We start from the raw sequence: 27,108 nt of genomic DNA, 5'->3' as shown, positions 1-27,108 counted from the left end.
CTGAGAGTCCGTCATTTCGAGAAAGATAGTTCAGTCTCCTCTCAGTGGCTGACAGAAATCTCAAGTCGCCATCCCCATCATTCACCAACTGTCTATATGATTGCTTCGTAAAGTGACGCGTAACCTAAAACCACAACCATTTGCATGAACCGTAATATGAATAAATACATGTATATCATATATAAGCGGTGTACGCTATCACTGTTAGCCCAGTGGAAATGATCAAAGTGCTGGCATGCCATGGCTGTCTTATCCTGTCCCGATAAGGATTTGCATTTTGCGCGAGTTTTTCCCCCCGGACCCATAGGTTGCTTCATGGTATGTTTTGCATTAGACGCATTCTTTGTTTCAGAAAAACAGTCAGTCTTCAAAAGGATACAGTGTTCTAGTAATAGGTTCAAAGTCGATACACACACAAACTATTCCGGTGATGTGTACATCCATCCCCTTGCCGCCTTGCTATTACGGTACACAAGAAACATGTCAGGGAACAGAGATCGTACGATAGCATTGTTAACATCACACCAGATGACTAAACTAACTCGGTTACTAGGGTTTTTAGGTCGTGCTTGTCAGAGACAGACATAATATAGATGTTTTAGTCAAGCAAGGAGCTGCCCCTTCCACGTCAAATGTCGTCCACTGATAAATCCCATAGTGCATCGTCTCTTCGGGTGACATATCTTCCAAATGAAACGCGTACTATGGTAAAGAAACCTAATGACGGTTACTGGGTTATCAAAGCTTTCATCATTTTAATGCATTTTCGTTCATTTAAGGATGACACGAACAGACAATGTTTATAGATAGCTGTTACAGGTTGTACATTGTTTTACAAAAAAAGGAGAAATGTTGTTTGGCGTTTTAATCCAATGTGGAGGTTATTTATGTATCATTTGCAGTAATTTATTGCTGAAGCAGATCGATGACACGGGCTTTCAAATGTTCTCAGCAGGTATCGCTCCCCTTATCTGATGAAAGGGGGAGTCAGTTAGGGAGGAAATTTATCACTGTGTGATTTCCCTTCCTACTGGTCCACCCACTTGGACCTGAACGTGCTCCTTGTGGCCTGTGTAGGAGAGACGATTTTGGACGAAACGATTACTACAGGAATATTGGGCTACTTTGGGATCGGCCTTTGTCACAGTGGGTGTACTTGCTTTGAATAGATCTTCGGCTTTATTTGACATTATGCGCTCACTTTTCCTTTTTGTGTTTATTAGTGTCGCCATGAGCAACAGCTCATGTCCGGGGATTGATGTTCCCCCAACGCTCTTTCAAAACTATAAATTATTCAAGGTGTGTTACCACAGGTCCAAACAACTTACTGGATTCACATTCTGTGATTCGAATCCAAATGTAATTACTGTATATTGCCTTTGAACATGTTTGTCATGTTTTAAAGCTAATGTGACGTTAAATATTAACTCTTCAAAACTGAAAGCGTCCGATTGTGGGTTTGTCGTAATGTATGAATGTATAATATGTGTGAGCATGCGTGCGTGTATGTACGTGGATGGACGGATGGCTGTGTGCGTTGGTGTGTGTGTGTGTGTGTGTGTGTGTGTGTGTGTGTGTGTGTGTGTGTGGAGGGGAGGGGCGTGGCGGTTGGGAGTGGGTGGACGTATGGACAGGTGGAAGGATGTATCACCCTGAAGATAATAATTATTTTGTGAATTTCTCCGTCTATGGACCACTCTACACGGCTGAACTTGGCCTCTCCGTAAGTAGCTCGTACTTGTTACAACTGCCCTAGATATGTTGCTGTGTGAATTAATATTTGCACCAAAGAGATGCAGCTATATTAGCCTAATGTTCTAAACCTCTTGCACATTGGCTGGAGCTAATTCGTTATATGTTTGGAAGCGCCAGGTAAACCCAACCGAGTTCGATTGCTTTTGAGAGCATCTGGGTTTACTTACTTGTACTTGATGTTGCTATTTCGTCATGTGGACTGCATTCCTGCTGCCTTGTGTGCGTATACCGGTACTTATACTCTTCTTATTTATGGTAGAAACGAGTGTACTTATACGAATTCCTCTTTGTGTGGACAGGTTATACTTGATGCGACATGTCTGTCACTTGCGTCCCAGGCATGACTGTGAACTGAAAAGGATTAATTAGAATAGATCGTCACTGCAGTATGTTGTGACGACCCCGAAGAAATACTAACACTATCGACTCTTTCATCAGCAGATAGTCTTTAATCAAATGTGATACTTTCGATACCCTTAAGGTTTAGAAATATAGATCGTGCAAACCGTCGATGTCGGGAACAGTCTTTGAAAAAAAAACCAACATTTGTTTTATATTAGATGCACTCTTTGATCGTAATCTTGGTGACAAAGGAGTAATGGAAATATATTTCGTATGAGATCATACGATATGGCAACGATAGATAATCTGCTATGTTCGGCGGAAGGCTAGTCCTGTAGGAAAAGGCATCGCTGTCCTATGATAGTGGGTTCGAATCACTGTGCATGTTTGTCAGGAACATAAGCGAGCTCATTTGTGTTTAGGAAAGTGGTGAACGTTTACGTTCTGCACTGAAGGATGTCCTCCAATATCAAGATGGTACAGCGAGGTAACAGGAATAACAGATCGGCAAACACTCACTCACCCACTCGTTCAAGTTTTTCTTCAGGTTTATGATTTCTTTATTGTATGGGGGGCTTCTCACATTTGCTCTGATCGATGTTAACGATGCCAGTTTATGGGCTGTATTTGCAGGCCACCAATGTATAGCTGGAATTCATAAAAATAACGTAATAAAGAACATACAAGATTTATATACGGATTTGGTTCCTTGTTCGTCATCTAACATCTCCAATGTGCAACGGCTGTGCAAATATACCCTGGAGCTGATCCAATATGATCATATCACTGCAACTGCGTAGATTTGGATGGGTAATAAACTTTGTGTCAATAACCAGACATTACAATATTCATCAAGAACATCTGGTAACTTCACTATATGATTCTAATTTATCATTATACACTATTTTCAATTGTAGCTTATAGGTACATGCTGGAAGGAAATGTACTGTAAGCCCATAGTATACGTTTCCGTCTTTAGTTGTTGGTATATGTAGCCCATGCTTGTACTGTCTTGTCCGCATCTGAAATCATTTTTAGAGTGAGTGAGTAAGTGTAGTTTTACGCCGCACTCAACAATATTCCAGCTACATGGCGGCGGTCTGTAAATAATCGAGTCTGGACCAGACAACCCATTGATCAACAACATGAGCATCGATCTGCGCATTTGGGAACCGATGACATGTGTCAACCAAGTGACCACCCAATCCTGTTAGTCGCCTCTTACGACAAGCATAGTCGCCTTTCTAATCTAGTTTGACTTCTTAATTACTGTGATATTCTAGTCCTTTGTTGACATTATGTTTTTGTTTTTTGTGGGTTTTTTTTTTTTGTTTTGGTTTGTTTGGTTTTTTTTCTTTTATTTATAATTTACATGTATTTTTGGTGAATTTACAACCTGTTTCGATCACTTTAAAATTTAACTCACTCACTCACCCACTTAATTCATTAACAGATACTGGTAATGCAGCCAGGATCGTAAGAAAACCGGAGTTTTTATGACTACAGATGTTTGGTCGGTTTTTTTTCCAAATCGAAATATAACGTTGTCTACATGCCTGGACTACAATCCCAAACATTTACTAGTTCCAATGTGCATGCCGCCATGTATAATTAGCATGTTAATGGGTCTGTGAAACAGAACACCAGTAACGAACAACAGAAAACACGCCATGGAAAAATGCTTGCCAATGTTTCAACGCCATCATGGCGTGAAGCATAGCCATCTTAATTCAGTTACTGGAAAATAGCAAAGTTTATGAAACGCAAGTTGCGTCTTAATAACATGTAGTGAGGGAAATGAGCAAATGTATTGACACCTACTTCGTAAGCTTCATCAGAGAGAGCGTTTGAATCGAAAAATCCTTGCTTGTAATACGAAGTGTTCATTTCATACTGTTGCATCCAACAACATAGGGGCGGTGAAGTAGCATCGTGGTAAAGCGTTCGCTCGTCATGCCGTGACTTGGGGTCGAATTCCACACATGGATCCGATGTGTGAAGCCGTTTTCTGGTGTCCGCGCCGTAATATTGCTGCAATATTGCTAAAACGGCGTTAAACCCAACTGACTCACTTATTCACTCAATAACGTAGATTGTTGCTCATAGTATCAATGCCTGGTTTGCCAAAACAGACACTATGCATGCACCAAAGTGTCAAATACCCGTGAAGTGGCAGACCGTGGCCTTAAACAGTAAACTAAAATATTTACTTTCAATAGCATTAATAGAAAAATCTTCACCATGTACGTAATACGAAATAGTGTAGTTAAATTATCTTTAAATTTCAAGCCATTTTTGTTAACGTGCTAAATCATGTTCATTATCGTAACGTTACTTATCACAATGTCACTTACACTCAATACACGTCAGCGGAGTCGTGTATGCCACTACGTTTACTTACTCTTTCTGTTACAACAAGATAATAATGTTCGAGAAAAAAATCTTTCCTTAGATAAATATCCACATATGTCGATGGAACACTGAAAAGTTAGCTGCCCTAGAAAAAAAAACAATAAAGAAGGCTTACCTTTCCATTAGCTAGTAGCACATATGTCATGTCTGATTTTAGCTTGAAATATACCGTTTCATATATGAAACTGTTAGGATTCACATGTACCAATGCATAAACGTAACGGGGAATAGTAAGCTGAGTTCAAAGCTGATACAATGCTGATTTGCTTATCCATTAGAAAAAAGTGAGATTTAAAGAACATTACACACTATTTCAATATTTCAAGAAGCGGTTTAGCATGAGACAGGCCAACTGAAATCGTGTATGTGTGTGTGTGGGGGGGGGGGTGGGGGTGGTGGGAGGGTGTGTGTGCTTTTTTCACCCATGTTCCCCTCAAATACGTTGTTTGCTAGACACCTTGTTTTCTTGGAAGGCCGAAAACATAACGTTTCTAATAATCTGATAACTCATCCCGACTGCCTGGAACTATGTTTGGCTTCTCTTTTAGCTTGTTTACATTGGGCTTTGATCCAAGGCGAGGCGTGTACTTTTTATGGTTTCTGTCAGCACATTATATACTAATCCCGTTTAGATCAAGACATAAGCCAAGTGTGTGCTGCAATTAGTCACGTCACATGCACTTAGCGTTCTCCTCGTGTCATGGTGCTGGTAACATAACGGTAACCTATATATCGTGATAGTTAACATCTGCTTGTGTTGTGTTGAGTTTCTTCGGCATTTAGTGTATACATCTGAATGTTTTTTTAGAGTGAGTGAGTTTAGTTTCACGCCGCACTCAACAATATTCCAGCTATATGGCGGCGGTCTGTAAATAATCGAGTCTGGACCAGACAATACAGTGAGCAACAACATGAGCATCGATCTGCACAATTGGGAACCGATGACATTTGTCAACCAAGTCAGCGATTCTGACCACCCGATCCCGTTAGTCGCCTCTCACGACAAGCACAGTCGCCTTTTATAGCAAGCCAGGGTTGCTGAAGGCCTATTCTACCCCTGGACCTTCACGGGTCCTGAATGTTAGAAATTCATTGAAAATGTATTGCAGAGTGACTGGACGCGTGAAGGTTCTGGATAGAATTGGTCCTCAGCAATATTGCTTGACTTCAGGATCAAGTTCGCTGTTTAGGTTGACGCATGGTATCGTATCTGAATTGCGCAGACAGACGTTCATGTTATTGATCACTATATAGCTGCATAGTGTGGCGTTGAACAACAAATAGAACCCAAAGAGTATTATGTCCATGTAAGCAGTGCATACAAGGATCGACACGCGAGTACAGACTCACACTTCAACAGTGAGTTACTGGAACCATGCACGTGTTTATGAAACCATGCACTGCTAGCCCACTGAAGTGAAGCACCAAAAACACTCTAATGCGTTCTCGGAGCAGTGTCGCATTATGGTCTTACGAGAAGCATGGCGCGTCTGCGTGTATCTACAAGGTTTGATGTGGACAGACGATCTTTGCAAGAATATGTCGGTTTCAGTCACGTCACATGATGCATCACGTGAGCAGAAGCAGGGGTAAATCTGTTTAAAAATAGCTACAGTAGCAAATCAGAGTGACCTGAAACTCAAAATATGGATCAGGTACATCCATGAAAAGTTGGTTGTAAACATCAATATCTGTATTTTATTTTTTAGCGAAGCGGTAAACAACTAACAAAACAAAAAACAGCTGTGCCTGAGTGAACTGTTTCTGGGTTACTGAACTGTCAGTAACAGAAATTATTCTGTACAAGGCACACCTTCACCGACAACTTAAGAAATAGGCCTCGCAGTCGGTCCGATGGCGTATCAAACTTGGCCTTCCCGGAATCGTCGTTCCGTTTCACATTTCCCAGGACTGTATCGCGAGGCAAATATGCACTTTACCTGTGCCGGTTAACGTATTTCTGAGCGCAATACCAAAGTATACCTATCATTAGTTCAGACCAACAGAATACAATAAAGAGCCTCTCTTCAATTGTCACTGTTAGGGTGATTCATAAAAAAACATAATGTTCATAGCGAAATCGAAATCACACAAATTATCACTTTTCAATTCAGATTTATTATTTGCATATAGATATTGTTGTCGTCGCTTTTACTGTAGCAAGGAAATAGTACATTGACGCAGAGAAGACCGCTGCCGACAATTTGAGCCTGTACATTTGGTTGAGTCATCTTAATTCATGGAAAACCATGATGAAAGGGGTAATCATTAAAGGTTAAGCGCACTTCCACATTGGTCATCCTGTTGTCATGGACCTGTAACATGTCACAGGCTTTTTATTACATGTTAAGTAGGTTAACGTTCAACAGAAACCTGGTAGTAATTCTAGGTATACGTATCATAATGTCAGTTCACGCTCTATATACGTCTGAAAGTTATTTGTACATTCAAACTAGTTATTCTTCCTGTCTCAGAAAGATCACAGTATGTCTTTTGGGCATATTCCATTATAATCCCAGCAACGTGTGGGAAGGTTGTAGATTGGTAATGTCTTGACACACCGTTGTCACAACGTTTTAACAAAAATGCATATTTAAGTTTAGGAACGTTATGATGTGGACTCTTCACAACGTTATAACAATGATTCCTATAACTAGTCTCACATATGTTTCTGTAAAATGTTTCACTTTGAGATTCTTTGTTCGCTATTCAGTTTGCAGCATCAGACAACACTGGACCAAAACAACATGCAAACTGAAAAATAACCATTTAAGTGAATTTCTGCTTTATTTCAAATGTTCTCTTCACTGCTGGGAAACCTATTCAACTACCGTTAACGTTGTCTTGAAGACACTACAAGGAAGTGCCATTGTTTCTCTATCTGTTGAGTCTTCGCCTGTCCATTGTAATAAAAAATTGTACATGTGCCCACATCTACAATGCCAAGGAATCCGGTATTCCGACTGTCTGTGTAGGGACAACCGCGAGCAGGATTATGCCGCTCACAGGAAACGCCCCGGGGTTGAGCTGGTACTCTGCTCACCTCATTCATGTATACCTGTCTATCTCATGTCTTGTGGAACCTACTACAGAAGTCAGAGTTCAACTATGCCTTCGTCACCATCAACGTAAACTACATCTTAATTAAAGATAATTCCCCTGTCAACCTTACCAAACGCTGACAGTGTTTTGCGTGCTACCAGATCAGTGTGTATGGGTATTGGATACGAAACCTTCAGATTAGGCAACTGTTTCACTTGTGGCTTGCAAGGTTATACTACACATTTACTGGCATAAAAGTTCGTCATGATCATTATTTGTTGTTAGCCAGCTTGAGCAACCTGGGTGGAGGGACATCTTTGTGACTCTCGCGTTTCTCTACGGGATTCCATTTCCTACAAGTGTACAATGTATAAAACGCATTCCTTGTGTCCGCTGCCGAGATATTGTTGCGATATTGGCACCATCGACGTAAAACTCTTAGAACACAAAAGCCTCAGCTGTTCATTTGAAGAGATGTGTGAAAAAAAAAAGTTGGACATAATTGTTCTTACTTTCGCCAAGAGTCTCCGGTAATTCTCACATCTCGTTCAAATTGTTTGACAAGTAGTTTTGCTTTAGCTGACACTTGTTATCGTTAGGGAAAGGATTTAGTCGGTTTCAATGCAATCTCATTCCTTTCTAAATTTCTGAGGAGAATGTTTTTTTAATGGTGTAGGAAGAAATCGAAATACACATGAGTTTTTCCCAAAGGATCTTAACAGATCATGCAGTGACATATCAAATTGGAATAAGACAGTTCCACCATACACACAAAAATAGTTTCTACTTGGCAAATGTGGAGCAAATTTGACAGAAATTACAGTTTGCACATTGCCAGATGTCACTAGGCCTGGATCAAGAAGTGTATGTAACGGGACCAGCAGTAAGATGAACACCAAACGTTTCCCTATCACAATGTTCTTCTGTGGTTGATATGTTATGTATGGAATCAGGATGAACGAAATTAGCTTTGTGAAATATGTAAGTTCGTTTCCTCAGAGATGAGCTATTGACAAACGAACACGTGAGTTGTATAGAGTGTTCGTTATGTGGGTTTCACAATGAATTACAAAGTAATTACAAAATGACACATAAGTGCCAATTTGCTGCTTCCCAAATCCTTCAGTCAACTTTTACTAAAGGGAACCGCTGCAAAAATACAATCGTTTCCATTAGAGACCTTCCTGATCTTGTTTAAACCAGTAATTAGAAGTGGTTCACTTGAGTCTCAAAACATGGCGCTTGGACAGAAAGAAGTCGATCAAGTTCTCATTTTAGTTGAAGATGAAATAATGAATGAGTAAGTTCTTTGTAGAATGGCCAATTACTCGTGAATCCGACCATGGAGAGTGACAAGATGAGAGGGTTAATGACTTATGGTTGAGATTCGATTTTAAAATATACCCTTGTGTTTCGCCTGATTCATTAGCTAGTCTGCTCTCCTCTTTTTTCTCGAACGGGTCAGACAGGAGTGGGTTTTTTTCTTATCGATAGGGCAAGAACATATAAAACTGGTTGCCGCACTGTAAAGTGATTATTAACCAGTAGAATGCGATTCGTTTGGATGAATATATTTTATCATCCCAAACTGTGGAGATACTGCTCGTGTCAGATCAAAGGACATCCCCTAGGAGATACCGTTTTGACAGTACATTTGACAGCATTATGTAGATGTCTCACATGCCATGACGTGAAAACCTGATACCGTCACAATGCTTTGACACCATTGCAGTGCAAATATAATGGTAGTACAGAGTGTTCAGAGATGAACGTTTTTCAGTTATAACTAATGAACAGTGACTTGATAAACAGGATCTTGCTCTCATGTATTCTGATATCAAATACGACATCAACATGGATATCACAATATTCCAGTTCACGCATTATTCGCAAACTAAAGTTCTCATAATGATGCAGTTTAAGGGTAAGAATTCTATTATGGCATATGTCAAACTATCTAATTATGACAAAACTTGATTATGGCTCCATCGTTTATGGTGGAGCCTGCAACAGCAACATGAAACTATTCGATTCTGTCCATCACCAAGGTCTAAGACTCTGTCTTGGGTCCTTCAGAACTTCAGCTATTGACAGTCTCTTCGTTGAGGAAGACGAACCATCTCTTACCCAACGCCGTATAAAATTATCATTACAATATATTACAAAGTTATATTCTAACGAGTATAATCCTGCATTTCACTGTGTCTTTAATTCTCCTTATGAAGATTTGTATAACAAGAAATCATCTCTTGTTCCGCCTTTCGGCTTTGAGCTGGATAATATAGCCCCTTCCCGTCTTCTTTTTTCTCCTCCTTGGCAGTTGGTTAGGCCGGGAGTTGACTTAACGTTAACTACATTTAAAAAATCAGAAACTAATGACTTACAATATAAACAGGAATATCATCAATTAAAAAACAAATATAACAATTACAAATCCTTATTTACAGACCGGTCCATCATGATGCAGTTGCTGTAAGGTTGTGTTCAAGGGTAAGAATTCTATTACGGCATTTGTCGGACTATCCAAATATAACGCGCATGCCATTCTTACTTAGACTCTAGTGACGATTTCATCTAGCAGTCACAGTTTCAAATTCAGTTCAGTTAGTCTGCGCCAGAGTAACCAACCTTTAAGACTAGTGTGCATATGTCCCAAGGTCTGACCTTAACACTGTTCAGAGTAGAGGCGAGTATAAATCACGAGAATAGCAATGGCAACTGTGCCGCACTGAGGAATTGTCAGTGTGTCAAATGGGAAAATGTCGATTGCAAAGTCATAAACGCAAGGTTACGAATGAGAAACAGGAAACAAATTAGTTTCATTTCTTTACTTATGGAAAGGATACAGCAACACTTTAAACATACGAAAATATTTACGGTTCTTTGCACAAAAAGTTTAATCGTGATTCCCACTGTTTTGAAATTAACGTATCCTTCATTAATGCGATACAAATAGGAAGAATTGGGTTAATTAAGTGGCATTCTATATGCTACTAATACTTTAGCATCTCAGAATTCTTTGCCTGACATGTAAATGACTAAACAATTGACCCTCCTTCGACGTAAAGAGTATGAAACAGTATTTGATTGCAGGCTTTTCACCAGATCAAGAGAAAACGCTATGAGGCAATAAGTCAGCATCAGAATAAATCTCGCAACTTAACAGCCATAAAGAGAGACGTGCCAATACGATAGAATTTGGTACAGATGATTTAAAGCGGTTGATGCAAGCAACTACAACATGCTGTGAAATGGCTGGGTAGACATTACTGTGAATATTGTGATCTCCGTGTGTTGTGTATGGATGTTGTTAAGGCGGCATGGGAGGTTGGGGATTCAGCGCCAGACACCAAGAAGAACTCATTTCTGTTAAGCCTTCATGTCGCTTTTCGCTCCGAAGTACGATACTTAACCGTCATTACGGCAGTACACGGGGAACGCACGGCTCTAGCCTACTCCCTGTAGGGCACCAGTGCTGTTGAGAACTGGAATTGTTCTTAAGGCTACTTGTGTTGCGCGTTTGTAGTCATTACGCTGAGATCAGGATGTATGTTTCTACAACCGCTGTGTAATGTTGGTCGTTTTACCATGGTCATTAAAACCTTAAATAAGATGGACAGAAATACACCAAAGACAAGCAGATGTGTTCATGATCACGTATTTTGCCTTCGTCTGGATGGACAAGGTTAATTAAAACGAAAATAACACGTTATTGCTGTAACGCATGCCTGTACATTGATAAAATCGCGATTAAACGTTTGAATTATAAATTACAGCTGACGTCTTGTGCATTAATGTGTCTCTTGAAGACTTAATGGATCTTCTCTTTGTAGATGTGTTATGAAGTGAATTATTTATTAATCACACCATTGGGGACGTAGGGTAGGTATACAGATCCCTAGGAACCCATTGGACTACACGGATCAGATATTGAGACTGCTGACAGCAATGAGAAGCACAAAACATTTCCATAATTATTTGAAATCTCTGTTGAAGGCACAGTCATTTGTACGAGTTGACTATATCAAAAGCATATGTTTATAAGCAAGTATCAGTCAATGTCACCATATTAGTTGCTTTCATGGGTTAGTACGACGCTAAACAACAAAAGAAAGACATATTTCTTTACTTGTAAAAGGAGATCCAGGAATGGTTACACATCCTAACACGACAACAAATGCAAAAACAACAGCTAAAAGGCCAGGGTCTCCTTTCTCAAAGCACTAAGGTGATCGTAAGTCTCTACGGTAACCCTAGGGCAAAATTACAGCATGGCAGTTAAGGTTAACCTTAGTAAAGGTTGCTTTGTGAAAGGGGCCCCTGCTTGATACTTCTTGTTACTTGATAACAGACTGAAAATTACATATAGTAATATACATATAGTAAAATACATATGGTAATATAGTGATATCTATTGACGGGGAGATATGAATCCTATCTTCAGTTAAGAGAACACGACAACGACAACGAACAACACTTTGTAGCATTCATATTACAATGTATGCTATATTTGCCCATGGATCGTAGTGGCTCAGTATTTTGCAAACCCAAAGGCCAAAGCATATTTTCCTTGTTTTATTTACTCCATATCCTGAAAAGAGTAAACGATCGTTTTTGACGTATTCAGGTTTGTTGTTATCTACATTACAATGGGTGGCTGATTACAGTAACGCCGAAACTCGGGGTCGATTCCACTCAGGCTATAACAAAGGCCAGTTTGGTTCCCACGTTTCCGTGGAGCTAGAACTCCACACGCATTCAGGATCACCGCGAGTTGGACTGGTCCTAAATTGCTCTCTTCTTCAAGACTACTGTGCATATGCGCGTGCGTCAGTTGTCGCGTGGAGCTCATTTCTGTCATTTAACGATCTTTAGAAACGAAACTTTATTGCCTGACTAAGCCAAATCTCCTTTGCTGATTTTGTACTAATTTGAAACCAGGGTTATATCTGTCTTAGTTGGCAAATCCTCGCTGATCGGTTTCAGAAGGGATGATTCAGAAGAAACAATGAATACTTTATAAAAGGTTAAAAGCATACTGACATAATTTTAGAGAGCACATGGGCTTAGTTTTTGTGATACTCGTGAACAACAAAGAATAACCAGTACTGATATATTCCCAGATAAAATCACTCGCAGAGAACAATTCATCTCGTTGCTTGAATAGAACTGTTTGAGGAAGTTTTGATCGCTAAAGGTTTTTTCAAAGTTTATGTTAAACGTCTTTGACAGATTTTGACTGTGCCAATCCGAGCAGAAATTCCGATTTGTGTGTATAAAGAAAGAGATCAGCGAGGATTTGAGCACGATTGACGCCGTTCGGGATGCTTACTTCTTGCCCAAATGTCCTGTAACCAAATTTATATACACGTTATACGCGAGGAAGATCTGCATTAGATCTTTCTCGTATGACTCTTAATAACGTTTGTTTTCATTTTTTACTAGGCATCCTGAACTTTTGAAGATAAAGATGAAACAATTTCTCTTCCCCATTGTTCAACGAATGAACCTGTTCCTAAGTTCTACTGAGGGACATAGTGGTTATTGAAAAATCACATTTGGAGCAGAATTATACTACTGAGATTGCGAAAGTTCAAGTAAAATGTATCCGCTGACAGTTTGGGATTCCACACAGTACAAATTGCATTTGTCTCGATACTGTCTATGATATACGGAAATCAAATATAACCGCGGAACCTCTGTCCAGGCGTCCATGAATTGTTGGCTTTCATTTTGTTTAAAAGGATCACCAAGGCAATCGCTATGAAAGTATCACTCAAATGTCAGTATTTCAGATAAAAAATTGTTTCCAATTGTTGATCGCTACATGGCTTTCGTTTTCAGCCGTGTCTCTATGATGAAACATGGCATGTACTCTATATATCTGTATATATTATCATTATCGTGCTGTTTGGAATAGAAATGAACTATTTCTTTCCCATCCCAGTGTTTCGACGAAACAAATTTAATATCCGTCCTGTAAGAGAAGCAATATAGATTTGAAAAAAATTGTCTACATACCAGATTTTTTAAGACGTTAGATGACGTGCATTACTTCAATAGAGGAAAAGTTGTAATTCTAGGTTGTTTCCATCGATGTTTTTGTTTGTTGTGCTTGAGGTCAAAAAAGTTTAAACTTCCGTAATTAGGCTGTGGTCGTTTAAAAAGTCGTTGTGTACAACGGAGTGCTAACGTCAACATTCTAGAAACTTCAATTTATTAATATCCTGAAGTTAAAGGGAAGAGTTAAGGCTTCGTTCAGAAATAGAAAGAACTGCTTTTTCTGCAATATACTGTGGCGTATGTGTAATGAAAGGCATAATTGATCAAGACGTATTTAAAATTGCCATTTCTGAATTGAAAGCATGCCTGTTGCAAGTTAAATACCAACTGACATCAGTGTAAAAATTTATAGCGTGCACCATTTCAACTGTGGCAAACGCCGGTAGAACATTAATAACGGCACATAAACTCAGGGATTCGTTATTTTTTATCAATCCATCATGAAAGACTTCTAAACATGCCCACCTTCCTACTCACAAACCAAGGATAATGTCGTTACATGAATCAAAGCAAAGGATGGTTTTCTTTTAAGCACATATGGTTATATATATTCGCTAACAGGTCCCACAAGAGAAAGTGGGCGTGATTGACTTCCTGTTCGTATCATGTGAGGTATCTTGGGATTACTTGAGACGTGTTGCCGGACACATGTTGCAATTCTTAGTTTTGGGAATCCGGAATAAGTCATGGAATGGTTATCAATGCAGCCAATTCATGTCTTCATGCTGAAGAACGGTTTGGCGTGGCTTTTATGGTAATTCCTTGCTCTGTAGGCGACTGCGTTTATTAAAAGAGTCATTACTGTTGTATTCTTAACTGTAGGAAATACTATTTGTTGTCACGATTAATGTGTTTTGAATAGCATGTTCCAGGAAAAACGATTGGACGAATCTTCTTTATTAGCACACTTTGGCTTCGGCCAAGAATGTAATGAATCTGATTATTTAGTATACATGAAGGTTTATTTTCAGTTACATTGACATGTGTTTTTTATCTAAATCTGCACTGAGAAAAGATCGGCGGTTCTCTGCCTGAATGAGTCACACTGAAAGACGTTAACTGATGGCACTTATTGTTACCTTGCCTGACAGGTTTTTTTTACACTGTGGCATGGTATCTCAGTGGGCTAGCAATATAGAACCGTTTTCGGTCAACAACAGGTATAAGCGCATAATCAACGTCAAGATCATAAATAGCCAGTGTCCATGATCCGACTCGGCTAATAACACTTTTCATAGAAGGGTATAAAGCGATTCCAGTCACACTCATTCAAATCATGCAATTATTATGTGCGTGAATTATTGCGAGAAAGAAAAATAGAAAATAGCGCCGGCGTATGTCCTTAAGGTAGAATGTCTGTTATTATATTAAATCAACACAAGAACTGAGTTTGACTGGGAATTCTTTGCTGTAATGTATGTATTCTTCTTCACGAGTAATAATATCCTGTTCAAAAAATCACTCCGCAACAAAAAATCAAACTGATACTATCACCATCACAAGCAATTTTCAGAGATCTTCGTGGCTTATCTAGCTCTCTATTGCTGATGCATACAAATGCTTTCTTAACAAGCCTTGAAGATAACCGTTATTGCGTGAGACCCAGCGGATATAAAGGATACCTTGGTCTGTTGCTTCAGCTTTAGGTTCTATTTGTCAATCTTGAGAGCATTCTGAGCCCTGCGAAATCCTTGCCTTAGAGCTCTGCTTCAATCCCTGGATTACATGCTAATTGGATTGCTATGCCGTTTACGTAATCAGAAGGCAATGAGTTATGGACAGGATCAATTCTGGGGGAAATGGAACTGACAAAGACTAATTCTGACGTTTGTCAGTACTATTTAAATGGCAAGAGGTATGGATATCCATTTACGTAAAAAGTGTAGCTAGACACAGTCTTATATGTATTATTGATATTTCAATTTAGTTTAATTTTTTAAATTTAGTTTAATTTAATTTAATTCAATTTAATTCATACCCATATCCTTTAAAAAATACTTCAATCTTTTTTATCTCAAGGACCGTATTATGTATTGTTTGTTTTGTGTTTTCGTTTGTTTGTTATGTTTTGTTTTTACCGTTTTGTTTGGTTTTTGTTATTGTAATTACATCTCGTTTGATATCAAGGTTTTTGTTTTGCTATTTATTTTAGTTATTTTTGTTTGTATTTTGTTGGGTCACTGTGAGAGACACTATCGTGTATATTTTCCATGGTGGTTCAAGATCGTCACCCAAAGGGATCGGAAATTGAATTTGTCAGCCATCTCATGTGCTAACAATGTGCGGCTATCGTGCTAGAGGTTTACCGACAGTACTTGATTAAGTACGTGTCTCTCAGCGCTATATTGTATTCTCAGTGTGAAATTAGAGCTCCTTCGAGTATACGTATGCCACTCCACAAAAGGAATACCAAAGAAGTCCCGTTGATTAAATCTGTTTCGAATATAATTTTATCATTGTAATTATATCTCGTTTGATATCAAGGCGGAGAAGTGCTCCTATAGCAAGATATTAATACCACTTTTGATTAGCGCCAGTGGTTCTAACTATTGGCCATGTTTCTAGGAGGCGTGTCACAAAGCGATCTAAACGCTGGGATGATAGCAATGCCCATGCTTTAACACAAGTTTGAATTAGTCTCAACACCTAGATCGAGTTATGAGCCTGGGGGATTTGTCGGAAAATGTCTCCATGATATATTTGTTACAATCGGATTGTGAAATCCGTCATTTCGTGAAACGACTGACAAATTCAATCACTTCGTGAAATGGCTACGAGCATAAGAGGATCAATCATTTCGCGTGATTCCATGTAACAACACTCAATATACTTCAGTCATTTCATGAAAATCCACTTAATAACTTAATCTACAAAAGTGGATCACAGTTTCAACATCACTTATTGTCACCGACAGTTAAAACTATTGTGGTAGCGACTGTTGCACTTGAGCATTTACACCTGTTTGTTTGACACTTGCTATGTCCAGCGCAGCCACACATCACAAAACCCTGTCCATCACACATAGATGAAATGGAATTTCATGAAATGACTGAATTATATTGGTTATTATTATACAAAATGACGCGAAATGGCTCACCCTCTTGTTCATTTCACGAAATGACTTATTTCTCAATCTGACTGTAACATATGCATTGACAGGAACGTATACATTAGACAGCATTTTATTTTAAGCGATATATCGTTTATGAAAACCATTCTCAGTGCAGATGGTTTAAGAAGGACGTCATATATCTAACAGAGCTCATTGCATGGATGGTTTCTTCTGGCTTCTGGTACAAATGACGTTACACTTCGTCTATGATGGTGGGTTGTTCCTATGTCCCGGGAGACAAGAAGGGTGTCCCTACCACCGTTGTAAAAAATAATTAATCAAATTATATTTTGTCTGAAATATTTATCATCATTTTTAGTACCGAGCACGATCATGAGAAAAGACGAACTCCAGATTGATTACACGTCTTCATTAAAAATGCACCCATTACTTGGGTTCAACAGATTAAATTTAAAAGAATTATTTTCGAAGAGTGTAGTTAACACCACTGGATGAACTGGAGGTTAACAAGGTCTGACTAAAACTTGTCTAATTGTTAAGACAGATCGTACTCGACCCTCACATGAGTTATAGCTTTCACAAGTTCAAGACACTTGGAAGTGAGATGTTTCAGTCTAAGAAAAATACACTTGAACTATGATCACTTTCTGGAGACGCTCATTTTACGTGTAACAGGTGCTGTCAGTCAGCCGACCTCGGGTGCTCAGACTGGTGTTTAAAACTCTTTGCAGTCTGAATAATTTTTAACAGTGACGTGGCTTCAACGCGGCTACATGCTAAGCAGTGGTACGATTGAGACTACGAATATTCCTGAAGTGTGGTGTATACGAAATGTGAAGTAGAGACTGCAAGAAAATACTAAACCGCAGGAATAGGACTCGACAACAAACAACCGGCCAGTTTACCGCAGTCTGCAAGCATTAAACTTTCCTGGCAGACCATTCGCGATCGACTTCACGCAGCTCGAGTGAGTTTTGTACGTGTAATTTCACGTCTGAGTAACCGCCAGCCGGACGCCAAGGTCGCAGACAACGTAGGTATTGGTAAATGACGCCAACGTGTAATGTTCTCGGACGAACACAGATTTACCATGGTACGCATGTTACTATTTGGACAAGTGCTCATAAACAGAACGCGTACGTACGTCAATGTCTAATCCCGTTAGTCGCCTCTTACGACAAGCTGAAGACGGTTACTGAAGAATCAATCGTGACGTATACAACATAGAGATAGGGGCGGCGAGACTAATGGTTAAAGCGTTCACTCTTCTCGGATAAGGCCCGGGTTCGATTCCCCACATAAGCATGTGTGAGAATGCCAGGTGCAAAAATTTAGCACTAGAGCACCACCTTATTCCACTGACCAGTGCCAACCCCCCAGTTTCCCCCATTTAGCACACGTAGGGTAGCAACATATAAGGTGTATGTATCTAGGTGAACGAGACCTTGTCGCCACATGAAAAGACTAGTTTCCGTTTTCCAGCAAACTTCCGGCTACATTCCCACTTTGCCTAGGGAGTATGTCCGGCATGGACGCCTTCCGGAAACCTTCCCATAAAAATATAGAAGTGCATTTTGAGTAAATACGAAAAAAATCTGTAAAATTGCCAGGAAACTCGAATTTAGGTGAAGGTATTCAAAAGGTTTCCGGAAAAGAAAGAACAGCCTTTTCGTGCTGTGTGTGCCTCGAGAAGTGCGGAAAAGGGTAATTCTATTTAAAGTATACCGCGTGCTGTCAACAAAAGCATGTAAGATCATGTTGCATTTACCTGTTAACAATGGACACGTGTCAAAAGTTCACGTTTTTATGTATATATGAATATCCCCACTGTCCAACGGGGTCTGAGGTGAGACATTTGCCAAAGTATATCTTAAATTATTATCTAAAAAGCATGACTGTAAAGCACCAAATACCGAACTCAAAGTGATGGTAATAACAAAGTAGTGCTCAGTAAAGGTCGAATAAACTATGAGTAAAGCCAGACATTTTTACGCCGGTTAACCAAAACTGCCTGTGAGGCTCTAGACGGTTAATAGTCATATCGCCATGATATTCCACCGTACTTAAGTCCCAAACCTTACAGTAAAGTTTAAAATTACCAAATGTTAATCGAGTATGTTTGTTATTTTAACTGTTGGGTAAATGTTCTTACAATCACCAGGGATGGTGTAAATCCAGCCAGGGTCCATGCAGCTAGGAAAGGAATGTAAGTCCCCATGGTTCCTAGTATAGTGATCTACCTTCAGTCTTTGGCGATGTGTAGACAGTTTTTATACTGTATCGTCCTCTATTGTTAAAGTATTTTAGTTTGCTTTAATAGTTTTAAAATATGTACATCTGTGATAGTCCAGTTAGTTTTACTATCTTTTGTCGACAGATATTTTAAATTGATTACCTTTCATCGCGATATGGCTGTGATACTGCCGATGAATTTTAACTCACCCATTCTTATTTCAACAAGTGCCCATCCACTGCTCGGTGAACAGAGACAATTCTAAACAACTCAGTTCCTTAATTCAAGGCAACGTCTGCCACATGTGCAAGACGAAAGTCGTAGAAACTGTCAGGCGTCAACCTGACAAACACGGTCGTACATCCAAAATCACTCCGTGACTAACGGTATTTAAAGTCAACTGTTTGTGACTATGCATGACGACATACATGGCCATAATGTCAAAACATCATTATAAGTTATACATTCAGTACATTGTGTTCGTTATCCCTGAAAGCTGAAAAACAAAAACGTTTGGATCGTCTCAAAGAAGAACTCACCATCTTCATGTTTCGTGTTTGTGAAAGATGGATGCACACTGGCTGATAAAAATATAACCATAGATTTTTCTCAAATACAGATAGTATCATTTATCTCTACAGCAGCAGCGGCAGCAGTACCTCCATCAGGCAGACTGCTTGATTTACGCAAGTCAAAACCGTCACATAAGTCTGTCAAACCCTATTTCCTTTCGCTTCAAAAGCAGAACTGAATAGAATATATACCAGCCAGTGTTTACTCGAGAATGATAAATAATCTCCCCCGAGAAGCTCTTCGGCAAAATTTATACCTTTCCATAACGAAACGTTAATCTGAGCGTGTTTTGGAGAAATAATGTGATGAGAAAACGCTTAATGGCCATTGAATAGACTGAAAAAGGTAAGTTAATTTGACGGATCATTGCCAAAACATTCTCCCATAGGGGAGATAGACAAATTCGAAGAAATCTGGGCATACGTATTGATTTTCTGCTACTTAAGATGATGAATTGAATATGACGTGGTCCTGCTGTGAACGACATCATAATCTTCGAACAATGTATTTATGACAAGGAGCTTGATTACGTGAAGTCTGGGATGTGATTTTGTCGCTTAAGAAACACTTTAGAACATATAAAGCCGCTGACATTTAGTGGAGTTTGGTTACAAATTCGCTGCTGCATTTGCGTCAGAGTGAGTTGAAGCCATCAGATACTGTGTCTCTGGTTGCATATGAAAATATACTAACGTACATGGGTAAAATTAATTTCAGCTGGACGTGATGTGGGTAATAGAAGGTAAGTAGCTAGGGTCCACTGCGTCTTTTCAAATGTAGGAGAGTAGGGAGATAGGGGGAGGAGAGGCACTCTCGGGTCATACATTGGCTTACAGTGGAACAGTAGGAAAGTGCAACGGTGGCTTTCTCCTTTTAGACACTGCAATCCGTTGTAGTCATGTCTCTTCGAATGCAGAATGTACTTATTACTGTTTCCTTTTCGCCCTGTACATGTTGCTTTATCAGGATGTAACCATTGCTTGTGAGATTTACCAAACCATTAAACATCGACATAGGAAGTAGGATTGTTTTCTACTGCATCGATATCTGCTTGTTCGGTGTACAGATATTGTGCTGTCGTTGACGTAGCGCATACTGCAAATAACGTTCAATCGCCGCTGCAGGTTACAGATTCGATTTATATTATTCTACAAGATTTAAGTGCACACTGACAGCGCCTTGACGAGAATGCTTCGGCCTCATCAGTTTTCATTCTTCTCACATGTTTGCGTTGGGTTCGTTTATCTGGAAATATATGGTCATACTTAATACAGTTATGGTCTGCTTCTATAGGAGTATCTAAACATTCTTGAGTTGCAGTAATGATTTGTCAACAGCGCAGTAATAATCGTTCAAGTTTATATGGTGAAATGTAGAAACACGATCGCTTTAATAATCTGGCATTGTGGTAAGGGAGTCATAATTTCCTCAACCTCTCAATGGTGCCTTGGAAGCACATAACCTTAAAGTCCATATCCCTGGCAATGAATGTGTCAGAGGCAAATTAAAATGGTTCCTGTTCGAATGATTTCTGGTGTGTTAAGTACACGTGGGGCTTCCCCTTGGGGTATTACTTTGATTTGCTGTAGAAGCGGGCGATGAACCGTCATAATCGCCACTTGTTGCAACCATTGCACAATGAACGCTGCCCCGACCTAAGGTCATCAATGATGCTGGATCGTGAGTCACTGAGCTGATTGCCAGTGCGCTAACACTATAGATCAAGCCGAAGAGTAATCGTATGTGACAGCGGCAAAAGATAATTCTGATACTTTGCCATTTCCTATGCACATAGGTAGACATCTATTTTCCTGTCGCATTACATTACTATCATTGCGTAACCTATCACCTTAATTTTCAGCGCACAAACAAAAGCCATATAGTGGAATATTCCTGAGTCTGGAAAAGATTATTCTGATACTTTGCCATTTCCTATATATATAGCTTGCCATTTATTTTCCTGCGCATTACATTGCTATCATTGTGTAACATATTGCGTGCAAACATAAAGTTGAGTTGGAGAAATGAATTTTGATCTCATCACCAAGGAAACTGTCATCTTAATAAAAACGATTGTATTATAATGAATAGTGGAAGGTTTTATGTGCTTTTTCTGGACAAAAGATGTATACTGTTCGGGTTTATACTGAACTACCGATCACCTGGTAATTAGATGTGGATATCACAAATAATGCTGACAGGGGATATTTATTAAGGTTTTGTGTGTTCGCATGCTTTCAACTCAATAACTGGTTGTTTAATTTTGTGGTGGTTTAATGGTTGCAACAGATATATTACCTGAACGCTAAGTTGTGTCGAAACATGTGGATATTGATAACCCATATTCCTTGGTCGTTTCAGACTGGTTGGAATCGCGTCGGTTCATGTTTATCCTCAAATACGATTGGATGGGTATTTCACCAAAGGTGCAAATGTTTGAGACCTTCTTCACTTTGTGCTTGCCTTTCAGTCAATGGGTTAAGTTCATGTTTAATGCCGCATATAGCAATATTCCAGCTATGTTTCTAAATAATCGAGCTCGGACCAAACAATTCACCGATGGGCATGAGCGTCGGAATACGCTATTGGGAGACGATGACATGTGTCACCAGGTCAGCGAGCCTTTCCACCGCCTGTTACCGTAAGCCATGGTTACTAAAACCTAATTTATAACCCGGGCTTACCAAGCTGCCACTCTAATATCGCGCTGAAAGACTGTTCAAACTAAAGATACCCACGGATTTCTTATGAATGTATGCCACCCACCATGTTCCTAGAGTGAAAATCCTTGCCCGCAAACGCTCCCTGGAGACTAGTCAAGTAGAATGTATGAAATACCTCTCATACAGTAGTTAAGCTCAAAGAGATTGCTCTTATTCAGTAAGTTATGACCACGTTATAAGTGTCTGGAGTTCGTTATAATTACTAGTACACATACACTTCTTAATTGAAACAATAAGTTAACCCGGAAATTAATATCGAAAAGAATCCTGGGAGATACCATCTTTTGCCAACATATACCAACAGTACCAATCGTGTTATAAAAGAGCAAATCAACACGGAGTTTTGTAAAATAATTTCTCTAGTACTATACAATTCAGTCGAAGTACAGACTTCAGTGGCAGTACTGAGCGAGCTGCAATATTCCAGCTATACGGCGGCGGTCTGTTAATAACCGAGTCTGGGCCGATCAAGTGAGAATTGATCTGCGCAATTGGGAACCGATGGCATGATACAAACAAATTCATTAGCTTTATCAAAAGGGACAAGGTCCGATGCTCATTATTATTATTTTCATTCTGCTCATATTTTGTGTTTTGATGAAATGTGAGATGAGAGAGCCATGCGATTGCCCAGTCTTATAGTTTAAATGATCATTTGGAATACGAGACTTGTCTATAGGTGTCATATTAGATTCCAGGCTCAAAAACGCCTGTAGTAACTTAGCTCAGCTTACATTAGATATTCATATTGTTACATATAGGTTCACATCCTGAACCTACAACAGTTTAACTGAGATTCAGTAAAATAATTGGATGTGAAGCCAACAGACAGCAAAGAAATGTGCTTTAAATATATGCTAATATATATAAAATGTATTAATTATTCTAACAAAAATTCACAAATCAATATTAAGGCTTCACTACAAAATATCAGTCCAAGACAGAGTGACAGTACAAGATGCTACAATAAAATAGCAATGATTATTGTAGCTAAAACGACAATGATGGTAATAATCATCAACTTTGATCTTTTAGTTCTCTGTATGCTGCGATCCTATGTTATGTAAGCTCACCTTCAACATGTGATATACGCTTCATTTAATCTGCTCTACAGTCTAATGGGATTGAATGATATTTAAATACTCTGAATAAAGAGTTCTCCTGAAAACATTCTGCAGTGCAGACAAAGCGTTCATTTTGTTGTTTTCTAATCCTCTTGCCTATCGTGGTAAGAGTCAAGGAGGAACTGACGCAATGAAGGCTCTCCTCAGAACGCCAGTCGCTTTATACTGATCGATTACATGTTTTCTTGCTGGAGGCCTTTATGGGGAGAAAGTTGATTTAACCTTTTTTGTGTGTGCCTCTGTATGACAAGTCTCAAGAGTAACATTCTCCACCGTATGTTTGTCATTACTCGTAGATTCTACTTGGAGAGTTGACCTTAGGGAGGCACCACGCGCACCACAATCGACAGTACCTCTGTGAGAATACAATGCCGTCATCTTTGATCTCCCGAGACTGGGATCTGAAAAGAGATAAAACGCTAATGGTGTCTTTTTGAATTCACTTCAACCAGCGAGACGTTAATATTAGCTTGTCATAAGCAGCGCTTGTTCCACTAAATGGAGAAGACATATCATATTTCCAAATAGGACATCTTGAATTCGCGGACTTAATTATTAGCTTAATAAGATATTGTTTTTATGTGACTGATTGGTATGGCTGTAACCTGTTGTCTTTTGTTAGTTAATGCTGCTCTGTGATGAAAGGTTCCCTGTGAAGAATATCTTTCCAGACGGTGACGGTCTGGATTTGCATGCAACTCAAGTTATCGAGCAACGAATGTGTGTAGGCGGGCAAATGTTTTTAGATAGCTTGAAAAGGAAATGAACATTTGTCAATTGCATGATTTTTTTGTGTTAATATCTCAAGTTTTAATGGTAGTTATTATAGATCTTTTGATATCTTTTACTTTACACGTTGATGATTTGTCTATTTTGTTGTATTACTATTAAGTCTGACGTCAGATCCTATTTAACCATTGTGACATATGCTATGTGGGATTCCAATTCCTTCTCTTATGTACACAGAACATAAGAGCGAGCAGACTTCATGAAATGCTGTGCAACACTCACTTCTAGTTTCAGTTCGGTTGTGTTGCGTATATCACGTCGAAGATCCGGGTTCGAATTCCACATGGGTACAATGTGTGAAGCTCATTTCTGGTGTCCCCCGTGTGACATCGCTGGGACATAGCTAAACCCGGTGTAAAACCAGAACACATCAGAAAATCCCCCAATTTTCACAGATGATACTTTTTATAAGAAGCGTGGTTTTGAGAATCAGTTGGGAATCGGCAACAGAAGTATGACAACAGATGCGACGAGATTGAGAAACGAAAAGGGCGGGATAGGAAACTGCACACAAGTTGAACCAGCAGAGTAATACCGCTTTGATTTGCCAAACATATAATCGCCCGACCAACGATTTCAGAGAGTCTGTCCTCTTGCAGTGCCTTGCCAAATTCAGCGATGATGGTCGCTGGCATATGGCGATGACTCTCGTTGACGCTGGGCGTGTTTAATGGACGCCGTCTGTGGATGTGGCACCGCTTGAGGTTGGCACTGACTATTTATCCTGAAAGACACCCGCCTCACAAACGGAATGTGCTCCTTCCTTGCACAATATAGTGTGAGAGTCACTCAGTCAAATGTGATGCCACTCAACTCAATAACCAACTGACACTAAAATGTGTCACGATGGCGCTGTTGATAATAACCTAAAGTGAATATTCACATCGCCAGACGCTGCCACGTCTATCTAGGAAGTGCAAGGTGAAACATGTTACATGTCACGTAGCACGTTCAATATATCATTGACGTATGCTCCTAGTATGTTCAAGGGGTGGTACAGCATGTGGGTGTCAAACATGGAGATTAGCTACATGTAGAAGATGGAATTTCTGTTCCTTAGCGAGCACTCCGAGAACCTGATGAAGTGATGTAGCAGTTTGATTTACCATTAGAGCTCGATATCATAGAGCCTGGTTTCCGACCAGTTGCTCCGGTTGACCTGAGATGCTCTGAATGAGGTTAATGTTTAACATGTTTGGTTTATTAGTAGCCGTTTCTTAGTCTGCTAGTCTGAAGGTATCGACAGCTGCACCATGACTCGTGTAGGCTTCATTCATACTATCTTCAACAGTGCTAGTCTGAAAGTATTGACAGCTGCACCCTGACTCATGTAGACTTCATTCATACAGTCTTCAACAGTGCTAGTCTGAAGGTATTGCCAGCTGCACCCTGACTCATGTAGGCTTCATTCATACTATCTTCAACAGCGCTAGTCTGAAGGTATTGACAGCTGCATTCTGACCCATGCAGGCTTCATTCATACTGTCTTCAACAGCGCTAGTCTGAAGGTATTGACAGCTGCACCCTGACTCATGTAGGCTTCATTCATACTATCTTCAACAGTGCTAGTCTGCAGGTATTGACAGCTGCATTCTGACCCATGTAGGCTTCATTTATACTGTCTTCAACAGTGCTAATCTGAAGGTATTGACAGCTGCATTCTGACCCATGTAGGCTTCATTCATACTGTCTTCAACAGTGCTAGTCTGAAGGTATTGACAGCTGCACCCTGACTCAATGTAGCCTTCATTCATACTCTGTTCAACAAACTCCCCATGTGTTCCATGTGTTGCAGACTCAGCGTCATTGTTCATAAATGACTATAAATGAATGAAGTATATCAGAACTGTATTACAAGCAGAATCAATAAGCTTGGCCAAAAAATTCGTCCAAAGCGTCTGTTCGCCAAGCAGGAGTCTTAGGTCCCATTCCCTCATAGGAACAATGTGCGAAGTCGATTTCTGGTGTTCCCATCGTGGTATTGCTGGAATATTGTTAAGACCGGAGTGAAACCATATTTTCGTTCACCCATCCAAAGAACGAAAAGGGCCTTGTCGTTTCAATGATCTTGGTAAAGGAAAGAAAATACACTCCAAACATACAAGATAACAACAGGTTGAAGACTGGCAATTAGATCCATGGAAACATAGCTCATAGTATTGAAGTTATGTCAAAATATCAGAAATCACGATCCATCTCTAGAAAGTTATCAGGCTCTGAACATATTTCATGTCCTTCGACATTGATATAAATTAGCCTAACTGTCCATTTACCGTTGTGTTAATGAAATGTGATGATGACTTTTCCCAGAACTCACCTGTTAAGTACTGTTAATGAAGACATGAGGGTTGATACCTCATTTGTTCTCAAACGACGTTTCAGTAGCAACTGTGATCAGGATCTCATCGCGTTATGTCCATCAATCTACACCTGAGACCGGTGTCATATACCTGCAACTAACAGTTTAGTTCATACTCAAACGCAAACGCACCTGAACCCATTAGTAAGTCATCTTAACACACCTGTCTAGTTAATTAATCAACAATACCTTATTGAAAAGACGCATACCTCATTAGGTTTGGTATCATTAAAAGTGACCTGTGTAACATGGACACAGTACACATGTATATGTTTGGATGTTATATATATGTCCACATATCTGGATTATGCATTGCTAATCAGCGGAGCTGCCTTTTGCCATCATGATTTTTTTCCCGAATTATGTTTCCATGGCAACAAGTTCGACCAGGTCTCATGCAGCTACTGGTTTCGTATCCGAACTGTTAAACTAAAGAATACAATAAATGAATGATGAAGCCATTCATATGTAGTCAGCATATGCATATTCTCATGATCAACTTTATCCTACGAAATGTCTATTTGTTTCAATCTGTCTTGTAATCACGTGAATATTTTGGAGATTCTTTCTACGAAAAAGCACAAAGCGACTCAATTTTCGAGGTAGGAGGTCAAAGTGTT

At 39.5% G+C, this 27,108-nt stretch overlaps 1 protein-coding gene across 1 annotated transcript in view; it reads left to right on the top strand.

Moving 5' to 3' along the window:
• Positions 1-27,108, top strand: part of LOC137283758 (neuropeptide FF receptor 2-like) — a 67,737-nt gene that overhangs the window by 2,212 nt on the left and 38,417 nt on the right. The gene's annotated exons all lie outside the window — the stretch shown is intronic.

The sequence above is a fragment of the Haliotis asinina genome, chromosome 5 (assembly GCF_037392515.1).
Source record: "Haliotis asinina isolate JCU_RB_2024 chromosome 5, JCU_Hal_asi_v2, whole genome shotgun sequence".
Taxonomy (NCBI): Eukaryota; Metazoa; Mollusca; class Gastropoda; order Lepetellida; family Haliotidae; genus Haliotis; species Haliotis asinina.
The sequence above is the reverse complement of the archived record's forward strand: the minus strand, read 5'-3'. Positions and strand labels throughout refer to the sequence as shown.